This window comes from Bubalus kerabau, chromosome 7 (assembly GCF_029407905.1).
Source record: "Bubalus kerabau isolate K-KA32 ecotype Philippines breed swamp buffalo chromosome 7, PCC_UOA_SB_1v2, whole genome shotgun sequence".
Taxonomy (NCBI): Eukaryota; Metazoa; Chordata; class Mammalia; order Artiodactyla; family Bovidae; genus Bubalus; species Bubalus kerabau.
In genome coordinates, this window is record NC_073630.1 from 75,703,287 (window position 1) to 75,726,702 (window position 23,416).

Below are 23,416 nucleotides of genomic sequence, written 5' to 3' on the forward strand. Positions count from 1 at the left end.
AAGCCCGTGCACCACAACCATTGAACCTGTGTGCTACAACTGCTGAGTTTTACATGCCGCAACTGCGGAAGCCCGAGTGCCCTGGAGTCTGTGCTCCACAAGAGATGCCACCACAAGGAGAAGCCCCTACACAACAGCTACAGAATAACCCCGGCTTGCTGCAGATAGAGAAAAGTCTGTGCAGCAATGAAGACCCAGTGCAGCCAAAAATAACTAGATAAATAATTTTTTAAGAGACCAGAAGACATTTATATGTGGGAATGTCACAGAATAACAGAGATTTGTCTGTTGTTGCATTGACAGCTAGAACATGACCAGTTAATACTACTAGTTCTGATATTTATCCTCAAGGTCTTGGGTTTTTTAATACTTCTGAATCATTAATCATAGAAAAGAGGAGTATCAAAGACAGTAGTATGCTGACTTTATTTACCCTGCTGCTGCTGCTGCTAAGTCACTTCAGTCGTGTCCAACTCTGTGCGACCCCATAGACAGAAGCCCACCAGGCTCCCCTGTCCCTGGGATTCTCCAGGCAAGAACACTGGAGTGGGTTGCCATTTCCTTCTCCAATGCATGAAAGTGAAAAGTCAAAGTGAAGTCGCTCAGTCATGTCTGACTCTTAGCGACCTCATGGACTGCAGCCTACCAGGCTCCTCCGTCCATGGGATTTTCCAGGCAAGAGTACTGGAGTGGGGTGCCATTGCCTTCTCCTAGGACACATCAATTTTTAATTTAATACATATGGCATAATTATTTTTGTTAACCAGTTAATGTCAGAGATAGTAATTATATTCTATATAATAATCATTGTAATATCAGTAAATAATCATTTCATTAAACACATGTATACCAATGGCCGATTCATATTGATATATGGCAAAAACCATAACAGTGTTGTAAAATAATTATCCTCCTGATTAAAATAAATAAATAAATTTTAGAAAGGATTACTGTATTCTTTAGTTTTATAAAACCGTTTTTAAACAATAATAAATTCCAATTATAAAGGTATTATTTATATTCATTAAAATATTTTCTATATAAAATAAACTTTGTACGCTTAGTCACTCAGTCGTGTCTGACTCTGCAACCTCATGGACTGTAGCCTGCCAGGCTCCTCTATCCATGGAATCTTCCAGGCAAGACTACTGGAGTGTGTTTCCATTTCCTACTCCAGGGTATCTTACTGACCTAGGGATTGAACGTCCGTCTCCTACATTGGCAGGTGGATTCTTAACCACTGTGCCACCTGGGAAGCCCAACCTTTATGCATACCAAACAGAGATATTGCATCTTTCGAGTCTCACTGTTTTAAATGCAAACTAAAAAGGTCAAATGGTCACAAATGACAGATATGAAGAAACTAAAATTCTGTTTCTTCATATGACAGTCACTGGACTATTGTTTTTTTTTAATCTGCCATTTCAGTGCAGAAATATGTGACATGACAGGGGTTATTACATAAACTGTGAAGCCAGACTGAACAATTCTGAACCATTGCAAATTATTCCAAAAATGAAACTTTGTAGCTGAATCTGCTTCCTCAGGTATATAAATGGGCATTCGCCTACCATGGAGAATAAATGTTTAAGTTACAAAATTAGAAATGTGCTAATTTGAAGCCTACAGATGTATTATTAAAACTCGACAGTGACTGCAGTAGTAATTTAGAGTTTAGAGAACGAAAGATTTAGGCAGAGGACTTCCCTGGTGGTCTGGGGGTTAAGAATCCACCTCCCAATGCAGGAAACGCAGGTTCCATCCCTGGTCCGGGAGGATCTCATATGCTGTGGGACAAGTAAGCCCCATGTGCCACAACTACTGAGCTCCCTTGCTCTAGAGCCCGCGCTCTGCAACAAAAGAAGCCACCACAAGGAGAAGCCCAAACACCCCAACTAGAGAGTAGTCCCTGCTCGCTGCAGCTGGAGAAAGCCCGAGCGCAGCAGTGAAGACCTAGCACAGCCAAAATAAATAAATAAAACATTTAAAGTATATCCTTTAAAAAAAAAAGATTTTGGCAGGGAGGACTGTTTTGTCACTAACAGTGTTTTAAATCTCCAGCGCATGATGATAATAAAACTCACACTGAGTTTAGTCAGTTTATCCATGTTTTTAAATTCTCTACAGACATCATATACCCTTACTGTCTATACTGGAGCAGACCACTCCTAGTGCCCTGAGCTTTGGATACCAGTTAATCAGAGTCTTAAATTGTTTTCTCTTGTGTGTTTCCATTTATCATAACCTACACTGATGGCTCAAATGGCAAAGAATCTGCCTGCAATGCAGGGGACCTGGGTTCAATCCCTGGGCTGGGAAGAGCCCCTGGAGAAGGGAATGGCTACCCACTCCAGTATTCCTACCTGGAGAATCCCATGGACAGAGGAGCCTGGTGGGCTACAGTCTGGGGTCGCAAAGAGTCAGACATGACTGAGTGAGTAACACTTTCACTTTCGCATTGATGAACGTTACTTACATATTCTCTTCAGGTGCAGCCCGACCTCTGTCCTAAATTCACCTGTATCCCACTGCCTGCAGTATCTCCCACCATCTGCCCTCCCCATCTTCATCCCTCATTCCCAGTAACATCAGCAGTTTCACCAAATGCTGGCTGTCAGGCAAGAGGCAGGAGGTCGTCCCTTTTTATTAAGCTTTAGCTTTATTATATTTCAGAATCTCAACAGTAGGAACTGTTATTGGTGAATCAACTTGACTTGCATTTTCCAGCCCTGCTTATGCTGTTCTGACCTCGTATCCGCACAGGAATATCAATGATGTATTGCCTGAGGACAAAATGTGTTTCCAAATAAATTGGTTCACAGAAGGGCAGCTGGAGTGACTTCTTGCTATTCTGCATCTTGATTTTTTGTTGTTGTTAATTAATATGAAGGAACATAATGCTCCCTCAAACTGTTACAAGCATAGATATATCACCACCAAATGCCAAATCCACTAAATATTAGGAAATCTGGAATGGTATGAAAGTTCTTAATAGCTATCAAAGTAAGACTGTTTTTTTTTTTTTTTAAGAATGCAAAACTTTTTATTAAAAATAATGTTAAGAAAGTGTACATAAACTAAAAAATTTAATGAGTATGGGAACAAAAACTTGAAAATATTATAGTTATTAAATTTATGTTATTGGTACTTTGAAGGCCTTTTGCTGCCAAAGGAGCAGAGGGAGAGGGTGGGATGATTTGGAAGACAGTGTTTTACATGAGATTTTCAATGGCAGTAGAGTTAGAAGTCATGCTGCTGCTGCTGCTAAGTCACTTCAGTCATGTCTGACTCTGTGCGATCCCATAGACGGCAGCCCACCAGGCTCCCCTGTCCCTGGGATTCTCCAGGCAAGAACACTGGAGTGGGTTGCCATTTCCTTCTCCAGTGCATGAAAGTGAAAAGTGAAAGTGGAGTCGCTTAATCGTGTCCGACTCCTAGCAACCCTATGGACTACAGCCCACCAGAAGTCATAGATTTGCTTTTTCAATGTGATTTTTTTAAAAAAAAATTACGTATGTATTTATTTATGGATTTTTGGCTGAATTGGGTCTTTGTTGCTGCACGTGGGCTTTCTCTAGTTGTGGTGAGTGGGGCTACTCTCTAGTTGAGGTGGTTTTGTTATTTCAGAGCACAGGCTCTAGGCTGTAGGGCTTAGTTGCCCCACGGCATGTGGATCCTCTTGGACCAGGAATGGAACCTGTGGCCCCTACATTGGTAGGCAGATTCGTAACCACTGGACCACAGGAAAGTCCTAGATTTACTTTTAATATGATCAACTGATGAATGTTAATAATAGTTAATATTTGTTGAGTGCTTACTATGTGTGAGGCACTGTTCTAAGTACTTCATATGGGTTTTGCTGAAGTAGGTGCTCTTATTGTTGTTGTTGTTCAGTCACTAAGTCATGTCTGACTCTTTGCAACCCCATGGACTAACTATAGCACACCAGGCTTCCCTGTCCTTCACCATCTCCTGGAGCTTGCTCAAATTCATGTCCATTGAGTCTGAAATGTCATCCAGCCATCCTCTGTTGCCCCTTTTTCCTCCTGCCCTCAATCTTTTTCAGCATCAGGGTCTTTTCCAGTGAGTCTGCTCTTCACATCAGGTGGCCAGGGTATTGGAGCTTTAGCTTTGGCATCATCCCTTTCAGTGAATAATCAGGGTTGATTTCCTTTAGGATTGACTGGTTTCATCTATTTGTAGTCCAAGGGACTCTCAAGAGTCCTCCAGCACCACAGTTGGGTGCTCAGCCTTCTTTATGGTCCAACTCTTATGTCACAACTATAGCTTTGACTATACAGACTGTTGTCAGCAAAGTGATGTCTCTACTTTTTAATGTGCTGTCTAGATTTGTCATTGCTTTCCTTTCAAGGAGTAAGCATCTTTTAATTTCATGGCTGCAGTCACCATCCGCTGTGATTTTGGAGCCCAAGAAAATAAAATTTCTCACTGCTTCCATTTTTTCTCCTTCTATTTGCCATGAAGTGATAGGACCATATAGCATGATCTTAGTTTTTTTAATATTGAGTTTTAAGCCAGCTTTTCCACTCTCCTCTTTTACCCTTATCAAGAGGCTCTTTAGTTCCTCTACACTTTCTGCCATTAGAGTGGTATCATTTGCATATCTGAGGTGGTTGATAGTTCTCCCTGCAATCTTGATTCTAGCTTGTGAGTCATCCAGCCCAGCATTTCACATGATGTGCTCTGCATATAAGTTAAATAAACAAGATGACAATATACAACCTTGACATACTTCTTTCCCAATTTGGAACCAGTCTGTTGTTCCATGTCTGGTTCTAACTGTTGCTTCTTGACCTGCGTACGTGTTTTTCAGGAATTAGGTAAGGTGGTCTGCTATTCCCATCTCTTTAAGAATATTCCACAGTTTGTTGTTATCCACATAGTTAAAGGCTTTAGCGTAGTCAATGAGACAGAAGTAGATGTAGGTGCTCTTATTATTTCCATTGTATAAACTGAGGAGAAAAAGTAAAAGAGGAGAGGTAAAAGAGGAGAAAACTGAGGCATGGTGAAAGTGAAAGTCGCTCAGTTGTGTCCGACTCTTTGTGACTTCATGGAGTGTAGCCCACCAGGCTCCTCTGTTCATGGAATTCTCCAAGAAGAGTACTGAAGTGGGTTGTCATTTCCTTCTCAAAGGGATCTTCCCCACCCAGGGATTGAACCCAGGTCTCCTGCGTTGCAGGCAGATTCTTTACCATCTGAGACACCAGGGAGGCTTTTATTATTCCCATTTTATAAACTGAGGCATGGAGAGATTTAAGCAATTTTCTCCATATTACATAGTTAGTAGGTAGAAGGCCTGGAATTCTAGTCTGGGCCATTTGACTTCAGATACCCCACTATTAACCGCTACATCCTCAGTGGTACTTAAAAGAACCATTGGGTATCACTTAGTTCTAGAAATGCCAGGACCTGACAAACATTCAGTAAATGGTTACTGAAAATCAAACTTCCCCAATGGCTCTGTTGGTAAAGAATCCACCTGCAATGCAGGAGACCCAGGTTCAATCCCTGGGTGGGGAAGATCCCATGGAGAAGGGAATGGCAACCCATTCCAGTATTCTTGCCTGGAAAATCCCATGGACAGAGGAACCTGGTGGGCTATAGTCCATGGCATTGCAAAGTGTTGGACACGACTGAGCAACTAAACCACCATACCGTTAATCCAGAATCTGAACACATCTAAACTAAAGGCATTTTGTTCATTGTTGTTGTTCAGTGGCTCAGTTGTGTCTGACTCTTTGCAACCCTATGGACTCTAGCAATCTAGGCTTCTCTGTCCTTCATCTATAACTAGTAGGGCTTCCTTACTTTAAAAAAAAAAAAAATCGTAATGATGGAAATCTCCAAACATATGCAAAAGTAGAGGGAATAATGGTACAGTGCTGCTGCTAAGTTGCTTCAGTCGTGTCCAACTCTGTGCGACCCCATAGACGGAAACCCACCAGGCTCCCCCGTCCTTGGGATTCTCCAGGCAAGAACACTGGAGTGGGTTGCCATTTCCTTCTCCAATGCATGAAAGTGAAAAGTGAAAGGGAAGTTGCTCAGTCGTGTCCGACTCTTAGCGACCCCATTGACTACAGCCCACCAGGCTCCTCCGTCCATGGGATTTTCCAGGCAAGAGTACTGGAGTGGGGTGCCATTGCCTTCTCCGAATGGTACGGTGAACCCTTGCAAACCCATCTCCCAGATTTAACAATTATCAACACGTGACCACTCTTGTTTCCTCTGTATCTGCCCCCTACCACTCTCACTGGGATATTTTAAAGCAAATTTCAGGCAAGTTTTTCAGTATGTATTGAAAGAGTATACAAGCCCCTGTGTCCCCATCTTTTGAAGTAAATTTCTGACTAAGACTTAACAACTGGAGAATATGAAGGTGTAGAAACACAGAATACCTGTTGGGCTGGGGAACTGTTAACAATTTAGACTGTAATTCCCACATTGCAGAATCACCAAACCCCCAGTTCCCTGAAAGATATAGATAAAGGCCTGACATATATTCCTGAGTTGTGAGTTGTTTTTACGGGAAGCAGGCCCCCTTCAGATGAAAACTGTGACCACAAGAATATAGACCCTAGACTGCTTGAAACCAGAAGGCTGATGAAGCTTGAAACTCCACCTTGATGCCAACCAATCCGAGAGTTGTCCATGAACTGATCATGCCCTGCTCCTTGAACACTATAAAACACCTCACTACCCCCTCCAGGGTGAGTCCCACAGTCTTAAGGGCATTAGCCCATTGTGGCCCCCTTTGCCTGGCAAAGCAATAAAAGCTACTCTTTTTTTACTTCTCCCAAACTCTTTTCTCCATGTTTCTATTCAGCCCTGATGTACCGAGGCCAAGTTTTAGCAACAGTATTATCCAAAAAGGACTCTGTTAAAAATCACATTAAAATTAATTAACTTGATATCCAATAGCTAGCAGTGTTCAAATTTTCCTGTTTCATAAATGTATTTTATTTTACGATTTACTTTTGTCTTCGTTGCTGCGCTTGGGCTTTCTCTAGTTGCAGTGAGCGGGACTACTTTTTGTTGTGCACAGGCTTCTCATTGTAGTGACTTCCCTTGTTGCGGAGCACGGGCTCTAGGCACACACTTTCAGCAGCTGAGTGTGGGCTCAGTAGTTGTGGCGCACAGGCTCTTCTGGGACCAGGGATTGAACCCATGTCCGCTCACTGGCAGGCAGATTCCCACCCACTGTACCACCAAGCAAGTCCCATGAATGGCTTTTATAGTTGGTTTGTTTGAGTCAGGATCCAAATAAGAGTCTCATGTTGCATTTGGTTGATATATTTCTTGAGTCTCTTAATCCATCAACATTCCCTCTCTTCCTTTTGTTTTCCCTCTTACCACTTGTCGATGAAACATGGTCATTTGTTCTGTAGAATTTTCTATGTTGTCTTGCTCTACCTTGGGGTGAGAAAGAATTACTTTTCATTTCTGTAAAGTGTAGGAGAGGGGAGGAGAACAGTTGTGGACTGTGTTATCCCTAAGTGGAACCAATGGCTACTGAAAGGCAGTACAGGACAGCAGCCGCCTTGACAATCCCAGTGTGTTCTTGGGGACCACTTTCTGAGCAGTGATCCTTTTATCTTTTATATTCATGCTGATAATAAAGAGGCACAGAAAGATACAGGAGTGCCTTCTGAATTCTCAAATAATTATCAAATGATACTGATTATGTGTTAATTGATACATTCGAATTCTTCGAAAACTGATAAGTTCACAGATGTTTGATAAAATTAATTTCATTAACTGGGATACAGTTTAATTAGAATATGCAATGCTGTATTTATTCTTAAAATCTAGAATCAGGAAGTGGAAACCTTCGTGTTAAGGAGTACGTTGGGTCGTACTTTGAGAACATGTGAATATCTAATTACCCAGTGATTTTTACATTGGTTGATGATCTGTGCCTAAATCAGTTATTACAGGAGAGTTGCAAAATGGTGATTTTTCTAATTTTATTGTTTTTTCTCTACATTTGTTAGTTGGCATTCTTCTGTAAAGAAAAACTGCCCTTATTTTTCTCTTTGATATGCTCTGATTACACACCCTCTTTTTATTTCATAATTTTATGCTCATGAAATTAAAATTTTTAATGTTTATAATCTTTTACTGTCATTTTTGGATGTTCATATTGCTCAAATTTGGCCAGCGAGATCCCCTTTACATCAACTTTCATCAGCTTTTATTAATAACATGATCCATTAGTCTCTCAGCCCTTCCTTGCCCAACGAGACATCTCTGGATGGCTTCATACTTTCCCAGACTAGAACTCAGCCATTTCTTCAAGGGGTCCTCCCTCTGTAGTGAAGGAATGGTATTTAAAAACCAAGATCTGGGACTTGTCCTCATTGCTTCTTTCCATGTCCATTTTGATGCAGCCCTAAGTCTTCTGCGGAGGATGGAGAGGAGATACCTGGCTCTTCAAGCCCATTGAGACAACCCCTTCATCTTGCTCAGATCCCTTAGTATTGTCAACAGTGAGCACTGTTTCTAGTTTTTCCATTTCCTAAGGATGAAAATTGGTAGTCTGTTTCCTGAATGACTTGCTTCTCTTCCAGTTTTACCTGCTCTGTTATAGAAGAATCATGGAATTGCAGACTTCAGTTTACAATATTTTACTTAGAAACTGTCTTAACCAGTGATTCTTTGCCAATTTCAGGTCTCAGACTGTTTTGAAAATGTGATGGAAGTGGATACTAGCCCTGGAAAAATGCTCAAACACAAACATTTTTATATACAGTTTTATCGGTACTTGACCTTGTAAAGCCGAGTTATCTCTACAAAACACCCCTTATATAAGATCCTAGGTTGTGTTCCACCTCTGTCATATTACGTATATACAGGGAAGCTTGGGCAGGTTTAGGTGACTTCCTAAAGGCTACACAGAAGCAGAAACAAACTAGAGTCTAAGGGTTTTTGTTTTTTATTCTCATGAAGAACAACTGGTTTGCCCCCACTTATATCACAAAAAGCTCTGCAATGTAGTGAGAACAAGAACTTCAGATAAAAAGAATGACCTTGTAGAGTGAAGACACACTAGGAGTGGATTTTTATTTTTAGAACACGAGTCCATAGAAGCTGGGATCCTGAATTTTCCAATTTCCAGAGAATATAATTCTTTTTTTTTTTACTGAAATTATGTTTTCTGTAATTCCCTTTTCTTACTTTCTTCACCCTTATATTTAATGTGAAAAGTGGTTGATGTATTTGGAGGCAGAAGCCAGCGCAGTATTTTGGGAAATGAACGGATGATGGAACGTTGCTCCTGTGAACAGGCGCTTTCTCTCTTGCATAGCACCTACTACCATAGGGTCTCGTAAGATAGGTGTCTGGGTGTGACTGGCTGGTTTTATGAAGTACTCTCATTGCTCATTGGGTTTCTTCTGTTAGTATGTCTCAGTTGTCTCTGAGCCATGTGCAGTTTTTTAGGATTAATGTAGTTTTTAAGGATTTCTGCAGAAACCTTGTTATTCAACACACTGTTGTGACCTTCAATCTGGAAAGCCTCAGTGCATCTTAGCCTTGCTCCAGAGAGCCAAAGCCGGCTCCAAGGCAGCACAGATTGTAGCTGTCTGTAGGCTTTGTTTGCACAAAGGGACACTTCTATTACGGACTCCTTGGTATTGCAGTGGTGGAAGAGGGAAATGTTACTGCTTTCTCTATGTGTTTTCTTGTAGTGGAAGAGTGACTGAATACAGGCAGTCAGGAGAATTTGAGCAAAATGAGATAGTTCTCATGATGTCCCATCTTATCAATATCTCCTGGGGTGTGTGTGTGTGTGTGTGTGTGTGTGTGTGTGTGTGTGTGTAGGCAGGTGTGGTGTAATGCTGGAAAAATACAGGCTTCTTAAAATGTAGACAAATCAAGGAATGATTTTAACTCAAACAGGCTAAGACTGAGAGTCTGTAAAATAATAATGACTTTAATTTACTGCTTTTCATAGAGTATAAAATAGTCTGCAAAGCATGACCTGCAGACCCCTGAGAACACTGATCACAGAGCTTTTATCACGATACAGCAGACTTCCCGTTTCTCTCTCCTTGTGTGTAAAAGGAATCCTTAGTCACTGCTGGTTCTGGAATTCTTCAGTGGCATAGAATTGGTGCCTGGTATTGTAATTAATTTGTTTACTGGGCAGATCTTTCATCCCGTCCCTGTAAATGCTTCTTGACAAGGTTGACTGGATTGTTTTCTGCTATTGCGAGATGCAAACAAACTGGAAAGGCAATGACAAAGGTGTTTCAACTTTTATTTGTATGAAGTAGATGGATAAAAGCAATAGTTTAAATAAGATATAAGTAAAAATATTTCTTAAGTTCCTGAACCTTTCATGTAAAATGTTCTCTTTTATGTTAAAAAAAAATCAAAGACTATATTCTGTGATAATTGGACAAGTGCTAAAGATACTTTAAAATAAATAATAAACTTGGCTATATTGACTAATGTTATTTGAGTCAAGAGTATTTCAGAGATAAAATTTTTTGAACTAGCATTTATTTTTCAGTAGAAGATATACCAGGCATAGTTATTTTAGGAATCTGTTTTAAAAAATCTAGCAGTACTGTTGAATTATTTTACTTGTAAAACTTTTTCTTACTTTGTTCATCACAAGTAACTGATTGATTTTGAGAAAACAGATAAGCATTAAAACCTTTTATGAACTGGCTTTTTGTTGTATGGATTTATTAGATATTTAAGTGGGGGAAGAGCTGGAGAGAAAGTGGGGAATTTGGAGTATATGTAGGTTTACTGTTACTTTATAGATTTTTTAAAAAATTATTTTTGATTAGAGGATAATTACTTTACAATATTGTGATTTTTTTTCATACATCAACATGAATCAGCCATAGGTAGATATATGTCCGCTCCCTCTTGAACCCCCTCCCCACCTCCCTCCTCATCCCACCCCTCTAGATTGTGACAGAGCACCGGCTTTGGGTTGCGGATGTTTTAGGCTTGAGGAGTGATTCTCCATAACTGTTTACTTCCTCCCCGCTCTGCTGCACTGTGGGGCTGCTGCCACCAGGTGGATGCTGGTGCCTAGGCATGGCTACACGGTCCAAACTGGAAGGCAGCGATTCAGCAATTTAACAAGTGCTTATTGAACACTATGCGTCAAGCACTGTGCTAGGTGTTGGGGATACAAGGATGAATGAGACAGAATCTCTGCCTGTAAGAGTTAGACAAAACCAGTAAAGTGATAGAATTACATGTACTGTGCTCCAGAAGGACAAAGAGAAAACAAATCACTAACCTTGATGTTTATGGAAGATGCTCTGAAGGGATCTGCCATGGAGCTACACCTTGAGGGTGGCTGTGAGTTTAAAGTGGGGATGGTCCTGTAGACAAGTGATTCCAAGAGGACATACATAAGTTGTGTTTTTTCGGGAAATTTATGATCATAAACTCATTTAAAACCCTAAATCTCCAATGACTAAAAATAATAATATAATGTTGTTGTTCAGTCACCTTAACTCTTGACGACCCTATGGACTGCGGCACACCAGGCTTCCCTGTCTCTCACCATCTCCCGGAGTTTGCCCAAGTTCGTGTCCACTGAATCGGTGATGCCATCCAACCATCTCATCCTCTGTCGCCCTTTTCTTCTACCTTCAGTTTTTCTAAGCATCAGGGCCTTTTCCAATGAGCTGTTTGCATCAGGTAACCCAAATATTGGAGCTTCATCCCCAGGCAGTCCCTCCAATGAATATTCAGGGTTGATTTTCTTTACAGTTGACTGATTTGATCTCCTTGCAGTCCCAGGGACTCTCAAGGGTCTTCTCCATCACCACAATTCAAAAGCATCAATTCTTCGGTACTCAGCCTACTTTATGGGCCAACTCTCACATCCATACATGACTACTGGAAAGACCATAGCCTTGACTATATGGACCTTTGTCCTCAAAGTGATGTCTTTGCGTTTTAACACACTGTCCAGGTTTGTCATAGCTTTCCTGCCAAGAAGCAGTCATCTTCTGATTTCATGTCTGCAGTCACCATCCACAGGGATTTTAGAGCCCAAGAAGAGGAAATGTGTCACTAATTCCATTTTTCCCACTTCTATTTGCTATGAAGTGGCAATTATATAATACATGTAAGAAAATTATTTAGAACAAAATTTAAAAGAATATGGATGTCTTTATATTTAATTATCATTTGGTTAATCTCCCATTGTTAACAACCAGTCCTTATTCTGATCTTGGTTTAAAATCATCTTAAAATTACCCTAAATTAAAAAAAAAAAACTACCCTAAACTTTTTAAGATCAAAACTCAGTGGATCCAGACAACCCAATCAAAAAATGGACAGAAGACACTTCTCCAAAGTAGACATACAGCTGGCAAATAAGCACATGTAAAGATACTCATCATCACTAATTATTAGAGAAATGCAAATGAAATTTAATGAGGTACCGCCTCACACCAATCAGAATAGCTATCATTTAAAACTCTACAGATAACAAATACTGAAGAGGGTGTGGAGAAAACGGAACCCCCCTTTTATACTGTCGGTGGGAATGTAAATTGGTAAAGCCATTATGGAGAACAGTATGGAGGTTCCTTTAAAAACTAAAAATAGAACTATCATATGATCCCAGCAGTCCCACTTCTGGGCATATATTCAGAAGATACCTGCACCCCAATGTTTATAGAAGCACTATTTATAATAACCAAGACATGGAAGCAGCCTGAATGTCCACTGACAGATGAATGGGTAAAGAAGATATGGTATACACATACACACAAGCATGCATGCACAATGGAATACTACTCAGCCATAAAAAGAAATAATGCCATTTGTAGCAATGTGGATGGACCTACAGATTATCATACTAAGTGAAGTAAGTCAGAAAGAGACAGACAAATACCATATGATATTATGTATATGTGGAAACTAAAATATGACACAGATAAAACTAAGAAATAGATTCCTAAACATAGAGAACAGACTTGTCTTTGCCAAGGGGCAATGGGGTAAGAGAGGGGTGGACTGGGAGTTTGGGATTAACAGATGCACACTAACTCTTATGTATAGAATGGATAAACAACAAGGACCCTACTGTAGTGTACAGGGAACTATATTCAATATCCTATAATAAGCCATCATAGAAAAGAAAAAAGCATCAGTCAATCCTCCCTTTCCTAGCTCTGTATGTCTATTTTATTTATATATTTGTCTGTCTATCTATCTTATCATCTATCAGAATTAAGGACTTCAAGGTAGCTTGGAGTTAAAAAAAGACTTTGTATTCTATTTAATTTTCTCATCCACTAGTTGGTTAGTATATAATATTCAACAGTTGGACAGTGCTTGTCTTTTTATCTGCCTGAGACAAATTGACTTTCAACCAGCTTGACTTGCACTCCACCCTCTTGAAGCTGGCTTAATCAGGTCACCATCTCCTTGTTACTAAATCTCATAGACACTTCTCAGTGCACATGTTTCTTGAAAAGATTATGTCACTTCTCTGCTTAGAACAATTCGTGACCTTACTGCTTTTAGGATGAAGTCCAAACTCTTTAATATGGCCACATCTGACCCTACTCATGCTTCCAGAGCTTCATCTCTTACCATGCTTCTCCACTCACTGTTATGATCCCAAACAACTGACCTTTCAGTGTTTTGAATGTACTCGGTCTCCCTCATCTCCAGGAATTGCTGTTTGCTGTGTCCTCTTGCAACACCTCTGCTGCCCACTCCTATTCATCCCTTCAGTCTGAGTTCAGACCTATGCTTTCCTTTTAAAGAAACTAAGCCCCAGTCATGTTGCAATAATCCATCCTGTTTCTCCAGTCTCAATTCCAGCCCCTCTAGTCTCAACAATCATTATTCTGGACTATACTAAAAACTCCCTAATTGATGTTTCTACTTCTGCTCTTCCCGTCTGCGTAATCTATTCTCTACATATTCATAAGAATCGTCTTTTAAAAAGATAACTGGGATTGTGTCACTTTTATTTAAAACTCTCCAGAGGCTTAGCATGTAATTCAACTCAGGTGATCAGGGTACCTTAACACTTTATAGACGCAAACTTCACTCTCACCCTTGGTTGCATGCTCAGTTATCAAATAGGCATCCAGGTGATCCAGTATGTACTTACCTAATTTTAAAGAACGTTATTAGAGTAAAAATGCAAAGCTAAAAATGTCTTGCAGAAAATGTCCAGACTTTGGCAGCACCTTCCCTGTTTGAAAAAACGCACTAGCTCAAAGCCTTCCGCTGGCACCTCTGCCCACCTCACCAGTCTGGATGATGAACCTCTTTTCTGTACCTCTTTCCATAGGACTCATTGTCCAATGATGTCTTTAAGTTCTAGAGTTCTTCTTACTCTAATTCCATCTCTGACCTCTAGTGCTGTGCTTATTAGCTCAGTAAATACTTTTTCAGTTGGCTAGTTGAAATCTGACACTTTCCCATGCTTGGCTCTGGTTCTCTCCACTGGAAGACCTGGCATCTCTATTGTTACCATGTACAGTGTTCTGCCATTAGCATGCTTTCTGTCATTTTATAATATTATTGTAAATAATTCTGTCATAAGAGCAGTAACATGTTCATTTGGAACATTTTTAAGGTTTCAGAAAAGGTGAAATTTAAGGTTTCAAATGAAAATGAACTATATTCTTGCTAATGACATGTATGTGCCTGGCATATGTTATATACTAGTACTAGGGTTGAAATGAATGAGCTAAGTGGATAACTGCCTTTATTACCTTTTAATATTTTTCTATTGTTCTTATTTTATAACTATACTGTTTATACTATTTAGAATTATTTTTAAAAACATAATAAGTATTGGCCAATGTTTCATAAATATAACTTTTCATGGCTGCCTGATATTATCTTCATGGACTAATTACCATATTAGGCATAATTGATTTGGAAATATTATTGTCTACCATGTGCCATGAGTGTCTAATGGTGAATAAGAGATAACCCTCTACCTAGAGGTACTTCCGGACTAGCACATAGGGAGGAAGAAAGTGAAGAGACAATTACATCCCCATATTTTAGATGTTAGGTTATTTCCAAAATTTCAATATGAGTCTTGATGTATATTGTCAAAATGCATTCTAGATATTAGGACAACGACCTTCCCACCAGTGAAAAAGACCTAGAATTCAGAGTGCAGAATAGGGTTGGAATTTGCCACATCTAGCTGTGTCTGAGCCTGTTAGTTCATCTTAGCTGCGAGGATTAATGAGATCATCCCAAGTTCCTGTCACAGTTTAGACTTGTGCCGTTCAGCATGGTAACCACTAGTCACATGTGGCTCGGAACACGTGAAGCGGGAGCTGTGCTGTCAATGTGAAATCCGCACTGGATTTGAAAGATACACTGCAAAGAAGGAATGGTAGACTATTAATAGTTTTTATGCTGGTGACATGTTAAAATGGTGGTATTTTGAATATACATTTTAGTCTCATCTGTTTTATTTCAGTGTGGCTACTAGGTGATTTCAGATTACATATGTGACTCACATCATGTTTCTCCTGGGCAGTGCTGTTACCGATCCTCAGGAAATGTTGGTTGAATATCAGTGTCAACATACTTAGCTCCTCCTTCTGGACCTCTACCTCCTGTGTGTGTTTCTTTCTTTTCCCCCCCTGTCTCTCCCTCCCTGTCTGTCTCTTTCTCCCGCTTTCCGCCTCTACTTTCAGGAAAGAGATTAGCCATTTGTCAGTTTCTGAGCCTCATTTCCTCCTATGTAAAACGGAGATGGTAATGCTTGTCTAACTGCCCCATAGGTTTTCTTTGTTGTAGCGATAAAATAAAGCGGTGCATAAAAAGTGCTTTGTGAGTCATAAAGCAGTGTGCAAAGGAAATGCATCATCATGCCTTTGTGTCTGCACTTTAGTATGAATTTAAACCCCACCATGAATTTAAACTCGTAAATTAAATCTGGTAATAGAATGAAAGATTTTGTCTCCTGCTTGGGCTTCCGCATGGTATAACCTAGTAGATGGGTCCAACTTACTGGTCCGGCCTGATAGACTGGTCCAAGTTACTTACCCTCCCCAAGCCTTAGTTTCCTCATCTTCAAATAGGTGTGCTAATATTTTGCAAAGTTATTTAATAAGTTGACCTAATGTGTTACAGAACACTTGCCTGACATGTTGCAGATGATTAATAAATTGTTGCTCCCTTCCCTCATGCCTGGACTTCCCTGGTGGCTCAGGGGGTAAAGTGTCTGTCTGCAATGCGGGAGGGCCAGGTTCGATCCCTGGGTCAGGAAGATCCCCTGGAGAAAGAACTGGAAACCCACTCCAGTTCTCTTGCCTGGAAAATCCCATGGACAGAGAAGCTGGGTAGGCTACAGTCCATAGGGTCGCAAAGAGTCTGACACGACTTAGCGACTTCACTTTCCCTTTCCCTCATGCCTGTTTCTAGTGAGAGCCAGAGGTTGTCTGGGGATCAAGAGTCATCTAAAAATGGTCCTGAAATCATACTTAGGCACGAGTGGTGGCTTATTTGCCCTTAGTTTACTCTCCACCCCAAACATAGTGACAGACATGAAACTGGATATAATAAAGATTTCAGTGCAGTCCTTTGAGTTCGCGTTGTACTTGTGTAGAGTGGAGTTTTCTGCAGAGTCTGCTTCTGTGAGCAGGAGACTATGAATTTAATACATTTAGGAAGACACTCTTTACAACTTTTTCAAGCAGGACTCCTTACTTTATTGAATAATACAGTCTTTTAAAATATTAAGTGCTTTTTCATATTACAAATGGAGAAGGCAATGGCAACTCACTCCAGTGCTCTTGCCTGGAAAATCCCACAGATGGAGGAGGCTGGTAGGCTGCAGTCCATGGAATCGCTAAGAGTCGGGCACAACTGAGTGACTTCACTTTCACTTTTCACTTTCCTGCATTGGAGAAGGAAATGGCAACCCACTCCAGTGTTCTTACCTGGAGAATCCCAGGGACAGAGGAGCCTAGTGGCTGCCGTCTATGGGGTTGCTCAGAGTTGGACACGACTGAAGTGACTTAGCAGCAGCAGCATATTACAAAAACAATACATTCTCATTATAACAGTTTAAAATGCGGAAATTTATAGACAGTGAAAACACACTTACAAATTCCATCACCCAAAACCAACTCCATGGTAGCTCAGTTGGTAAAAAATCTGCTTGCAGTGCAGGAGACCTGGGTTCAATCCCTGGGTCTGGAAGATCCCCTGGAAAAGGAAATGGCAACCCATTCCAGTATTCTTGCCTGGAAGATCCTATGGACAGAGGAGCCTGGCAGGCTACAGTCCATGGGGTTGCAAGAGTCATACATAACTTAACAACTAAACCACCACCAAAAGTTAATATTGTAGTTTATATTTTCTAAAATTTTCTATGGACATGTACCTTCATTAACATATGTTAGAGTAGTATATATAATAAACATTTCTTTTACAAAATTTGTATATATATATAGATAAATAGTTACTTTGCCTTTCTGATTTAGCTCATTTTGGACCTTTTTCCATGTAAGTACGTGGAAAACTTCTTTAACATAGTAATCTTAGATGATACAGTGAATAAACTGGCTATGAATTTAATTATATTTTAAAATATATTTTAAAAATTAAAGACAAGAGCAATTGTATACATCAGAAACATGGCAATATCTTTGTTTGAAACAGTCTATGTGATGTTTGGAAAATGGTGTTCAGAGCATGAACTTGGTGGTCATATGAATTTACTGGAATCCTTGGAATGATTCCGTATCTTCCACAAATTAGAAACCACTTCATCAGAACAAGCTTAGCTGTAGATAATCTACATGAACTAGTCACCCAAGGGTACCTGGTTCATCGGTAGTTGACATCTCCCAGAAAAGCTTCAGAAAAATAGTAATCATCTGATGGTCATAATAAATGCTCTGTTAGGTATGTATAAATTGTGGGGTACCCTTTTCCTGGCCTTAGTGATTGCAGAAATTTCAGGGGCTTTTCTAAAACTGGGACCCACTCAGAAGCTGCTCAGGAGTCTTACTCAGGTTTGATTTTTGTAACCCAGATCTGTCAATGACTGTTACCTGCTCTGAGCAAGTTCAGCTTCAACATGGACTTTTGAAAGTATTCTTGCAGGTAGTGTGTAACTTTGGAGATTTACCTCCTTTTCTGCATTCACCTCTATCCATTTAAATCCCACTTTTCTTTCAAGACTCATCAACGAAACACCCCTCTTACCTTCTCCTCTGTTCTGATTGGTTGTACCATGGATGCTCACACTTCCTTATAGTCTGCTTCATATGTAATGTTGTGAAGTTATATAATGGCTTCTGCATAAGTCAACGATCCTATGGGCTTCTAGAGGACAGACATTTTCTTCCCAGAGAACCCAACACAAGACTAGATGGTCAGTAGTCACTTAATAAGTATATGCTGCTGCTGCTAAGTTGCTTCAGCTGTGCCCGACTCTGTGGGACCCCATAGATAGTGGCCCAACAGGCTCCCCCATCCCTGGGATTCTTCAGGCTAGAACACTGGAGTGGGTTGCCGTTTCCTTCTCCAATGCAGGAAAGTGAAAAGTGAAATTGAAGTCGCTCAATTATGTCCGACTCCTAGTGACCCCATGGACTGCAGCCTACCAGGCTCCTCCGCCCATGGGATTTTCCAGGCAAGAGTACTGGAGTGGGTTGCCATTGCCTTCTCCAACTAAGTACATACTTCAAGTTATTAGGCACTTTCTTGAGTTTTATTTTCTCTCTTCCCTTTTTTAATCAGTTAGCTAATACATCTAAATTTGAGCAGCTTAACATCTAAATAAATTCTTAGCATCTAAAATAAATGCTATAGTGTTACTGAGCTATTGGAGAAAAATCAAGGGACCTCTGTATGTCCAAGAGGCATCAATATGCATTGGTTGTGGATAGTAGAGAGCTCTAGTACTGAACAGTTTTGCAGTAGCAACACAGCAGAAAGCTATTGGAGGTCTGATTGCCCTTGTAGCTTGCACTCTTTTGCTGAGTCACTATTTCAGAACTCTGTTAGATTGGCTGGATTCTGTTTCTGACATTTTCTTATACCTGCAATGTGAAAAATCTTTATTTCATGAAATACTGGTCATTTATAGATGAGAGCAATCAGTGATGAGGCAAGGATTTTACCTTTGTATTGAGTACTTGTAATAGGTTAATGATTTATAGGTATGAAGCCTCCAAAGCACAATGTGTGCTGTGGGCAAAGGGATAATTTTCATCATTCTCATATTATCTTCAAAGGAAGTGCATGTTTGTTGTTGCTGATATTTTTGATTTTATTTGTTCTGAAATTTTAAAAGATGACACTTTGATTTTAGATTCCTCAGTCTCATCTCACCGCCCCCATAAAATAATCAACCATTCAGTCAACGAATATTAGTCATGATTATAAACATGTGAGGGAAAATTAATTTAATTTAACAAATATTTACAGAGCAGTGCCAGTGGAAGAGATACAGCAGTTAATAAGAATTGACTGTCTGCCTCTTTGAATTTACAGTCTGTCTGAAAACAAACAGTAAACAGGTAATTACAAAGGTGATCCAGATTAAATGTGTATAAACTTAAACTGAATTGAGTGCTACAAAGATAAATATGATTTAGCCCCCTTTCTGAAGGAGCTTATACCTTAAGTGTTGAAAGAGATATATACAACTTACTAGAATGCCAGGCAAAATAAATCTTGTAGTCGAAGCATAAAGATAGTACTTTGGGGCAAAGATTAGGAAATGATTAATTGGGACCTCAGGAATTGCAAAAAAACTCTGTGAATAAGAAGTCAGCCTAGAGGGGTAGACATTTTGACAGTCAAATGAAGGGAGGAAAGGCATTTTAGATGGTGGTGCTGCTAATTAGTCATACCTCTTATCCACTCCTGTTGGTGACGGGGATTAACATATCTCATCAGCTGAACTGCTCATCAAACTGGATTGAGGAGTATGCCTGGGACCCATGGGACCTACTACATTTCTCCCTCCTCCCCAAGTTCATGTGTCTACTTGATTCAGAGGCACAGCAGCTGGGAACCTTCGTGCTGCCTTCCGGAGGAGGATGTGCTCTGCTGATGTACAAGAGACTCTGAGAAAGGGACCAGCCAGAAGCTGTCATGCCTGAGCATCGCCCTTCTCCCCAGTCAGATGGTTTATGTCTCTTGAGGGGAGGAAATATGAGAAATGATAAAATGAAAACTTCCGCCTCATTACTTTCCTAAGAGAGCAGAACTAAGGGCCGAAGTTCCAATAGTATAGGCAAAGCTGGAAACTGGAGGAGAAGAATAGAAGAAATCCCTCTATACTAGGTAAGAAAATGGACAACCGCCCATGATAAATTGCATGACACAAATAAAGAATTCTTTAGAAGGGATGTCAGCGGGTCCCAGAATGGTCAGGGAAGGCTGACTGCATGAAGACGGTAGCACTTGAACTCTGTCTGTGATTCAGATAGAAAGAACAGATTCACACGGGTTTTTTTAGTAATTTATTATGCTAAAGCTAAGTCACTTCAGTCATGTCTGACTCTGTGTGACCCCATAGACGGCAGCCCTCCAGGCTCCCCCATCCCTGGGATTATCCAGGCAAGAACACTGGAGTGGGTTGCCATTTCCTTCTCCAGTGTGCCGGGGTCCAGCCCCAGCTGATCCAGGGTATTCGAAGGAGAGACGGCATAGGCGAGGGTCAGGAAACAACTGCTTAATTACACGTTAATTAAGGATACAAAGAGTAATAGAATAAGGATAGCTCAGTGAGGAAATTCAGTGGAGAAAAGCGGCTGAAATAAGGATAGCTCAGTAGGAAAATTCAGTGGAGAAAAGAGGCTGAGTAGCTTGGTTTACTCGGGAGACCAATAAAACTTCAAGACAAGAAGTTTGCACCACTTACGTAGGCCGCAGGCGTCCTTCCGTTCTCCCGAAGGAGAGGAGACACTGAGGCCTCCCCGGTCGGATCTTAGAAGCCCAGGCATAATTAGCAAGCATGGTGGGTTCCGTGCTCCAGATGGAGACTCAGCTGGAATTTGGGAGAGAGAGTGACATGGGGAGACCAAGTTTTGGTGAACAAGGCCCGCACTTTATTTTCCAAAGTAGTTTTTATACCTTAAGTTGTGCATAGAGGATAATGGGGGAAGGGATGGAGTCATGCAAGGACAGCAGTTCCTGGTCCTAATCGAAGCCAGGCTTTCAAACTTATCATATGCAAAAGTTCAGGTGATTGACATCATCTTCTGGCCCGGAGGCCTGTTAACATTTTAAGAAACTTATTTTTCTCTAAAGGTGATTATTCCAAAGTCAGGCACCAGCCTCCAAAAAAGCATTGGACAAAGCTGCATTTTACATTTCTATACACCCATTATATCAATCAATACACTGCCAAGGACACAGTAGGTAAGGAGTATGGAGACTTAGCAGCAAACATTGGCCCAACAAGTGAAAAACCCTTCACCAATACAATTTCTAATCAATCTTTTAACTACTCAAAGGAATCTGTGTTTAGGCAGTTTAGAACATCTCCTGCCTCTCACAGTTGGGAGGCTCTGAACAATCACATGTGGCCGGAAAAACCCATTCAGGCAGGCTAGAGGATTTCCAAAGGAGTTTGTAGGTTAAACACTGTCACACCCAGGAATTATTAACTGGAGCTGTAAGCTAACTCTTTTTCCAGAGAGAGGTAGTGGGGGACAGCCCCCCATAAAGTCAGAGGTGTGGGTGAAAGCACAAAGCAGAAAGTAGGCAGACTCTGGTTTTGGGGGTAGATGCTCGAGAATTTCCAGGGGGACTCCTGAGGCTCGATCCCGCCTTTGCGTATGCCGAGCCTCCTTCCTCATGACCTTTGTCATGGGCGGAGTTCCTCACGCTGGCTCCCGGCAGTGATAGAATTCCAGTTGAGCTATTCCAGATCCTGAAAGATGATGCTGTGGAAAGTGCTGCACTCAATATGCAATATGCACTCAATATGCAATATGCCGGCTCCCGGCACCAGTGCATGAAAGTGAAAAGTGAAAGTGAAATTGCTCAGTCGTGTCCGACTCTTAGTGAACCCATGGACTGCAGCCTACCAGGCTCCTCTGTCCATGGGATTTTCCAGGCAGGAGTACTGGAGTGGGGTGCCATTGCCTTCTCCAGTAATTTATTATTTATTTAACATGAAATGAGTTTTTGTTACCACCTTCTACCTTTCTTTTGAGAGGCAAGTGGGATGAAGGAGAGGGGCTTTCTTCTTCATTGGAAACCGGACTTCTGTTTTGAGATGTGATGAAGTAGTCATTGTTCATTCTGACCATGAGTTCCATAGCTTGCAGATTTTTATTAACTTCCCACTCAGAATACCTTAGTTTTATCCAAGCATTAATTTTACACTCTCAGTTCTCCTTGATCATTTTGATTGCTATTTTCTAGATCTTTTCCTTAAAGCCATTCTTTAAAAAAAAAAAAATTTATAGACTCATCACACAGGTTTTTTTGTTCCTTTTTTTTTTTTTTGATATAGCGTGTATCATATCAACAGAACACAAGCTGAGTTATGTTTTTGCTAAAAAACCGTGTGGCCCTTCAAGCAGTTTCTTAGAATGGTGTGTTATTTGGCAAAGAACGACAGGTCAACTTTGAGAGCTCCAGAGCAATTCCAGATCAGGGAGCCTCAGGCGGATGAAAAGGAACAAGAAAATAACCAGTGTTCACTGGCAGCACCGCTCCACTCTCCCTGTTAGTGTTGATCAGGTGTCTGCTCTATTATCTCCTGAACCCTTCACTTTCTAGTAAAGAAAAACAGGGTCTTATATAAATAGTATTTTGTGGATGGATGCCAGTGCCATTTAAAAAGGTATTGAGTGCGTTGGGATTGAGGAAATGTGAAATTGCTTGTTGAAGGAACAGTGAACAGTTGAATGCTCAGGTTATTTGTGTTTTAACAGTTTCATTGAGGTGAGATTGGCATAAGATAAATGGCACATATTTAAAGTGTGCAATTTCATATTTAAAATGTGCAATTTGATGAGATTTGACATACGAATTCATCTGAACTGTGTTCTCCTCTCAGGGAACTTATGAGGAAACTGTCACCACAAGCAGGAATATTTCATCCTGCAAAGAATATTCATGCTCCCCTGAAACTCATCCTTCCTTCCATCTCTGGTGCAGACAACTTACATGCTTTCTGTCACAATGAATTAATTTGAATTTTATGTAAATCAAATTATACGATATGTACCCCCCCTTTTTTGGTCTTTTTTTCTCTCAACATAATAATTTAGATTCATCCATGTTGTGTATGTTAATAGTTTGTTTCTTTTTATTGCTGAGTAGTGTTCTCTTGTCACGTGTGTTCTAAGTCACTTCACTTGTGTCCGACTCTTTGCGACCCTATGGACTGTAACTCACCAGGCTCCTCTGTCCATGGGATTCTTCAGCCAAGAATACTGGA

General features: G+C 40.5%; 1 protein-coding gene and 1 long non-coding RNA gene across 4 annotated transcripts in view; one reads left to right on the top strand and one right to left on the bottom strand.

The window, feature by feature from the left end:
• The window catches only part of CRACD (capping protein inhibiting regulator of actin dynamics), a 288,315-nt gene that overhangs the window by 73,007 nt on the left and 191,892 nt on the right, over nucleotides 1-23,416 (top strand). The window lies entirely within an intron of this gene.
• LOC129657887 (uncharacterized) lies at nucleotides 9,957-21,884 on the bottom strand. 3 transcript variants are annotated; one of them, XR_008717148.1, is made up of 4 exons: nucleotides 20,882-21,884; nucleotides 17,105-17,205; nucleotides 11,285-11,369; nucleotides 9,957-10,246 (listed from the first exon to the last, which is right to left on the bottom strand). It is a non-coding gene; the product is annotated as an uncharacterized LOC129657887 (long non-coding RNA). The 3 variants fall into 3 exon arrangements; XR_008717147.1 differs by lacking the exon at nucleotides 20,882-21,884 and adding an exon at nucleotides 18,211-18,328; XR_008717149.1 differs by lacking the exon at nucleotides 17,105-17,205.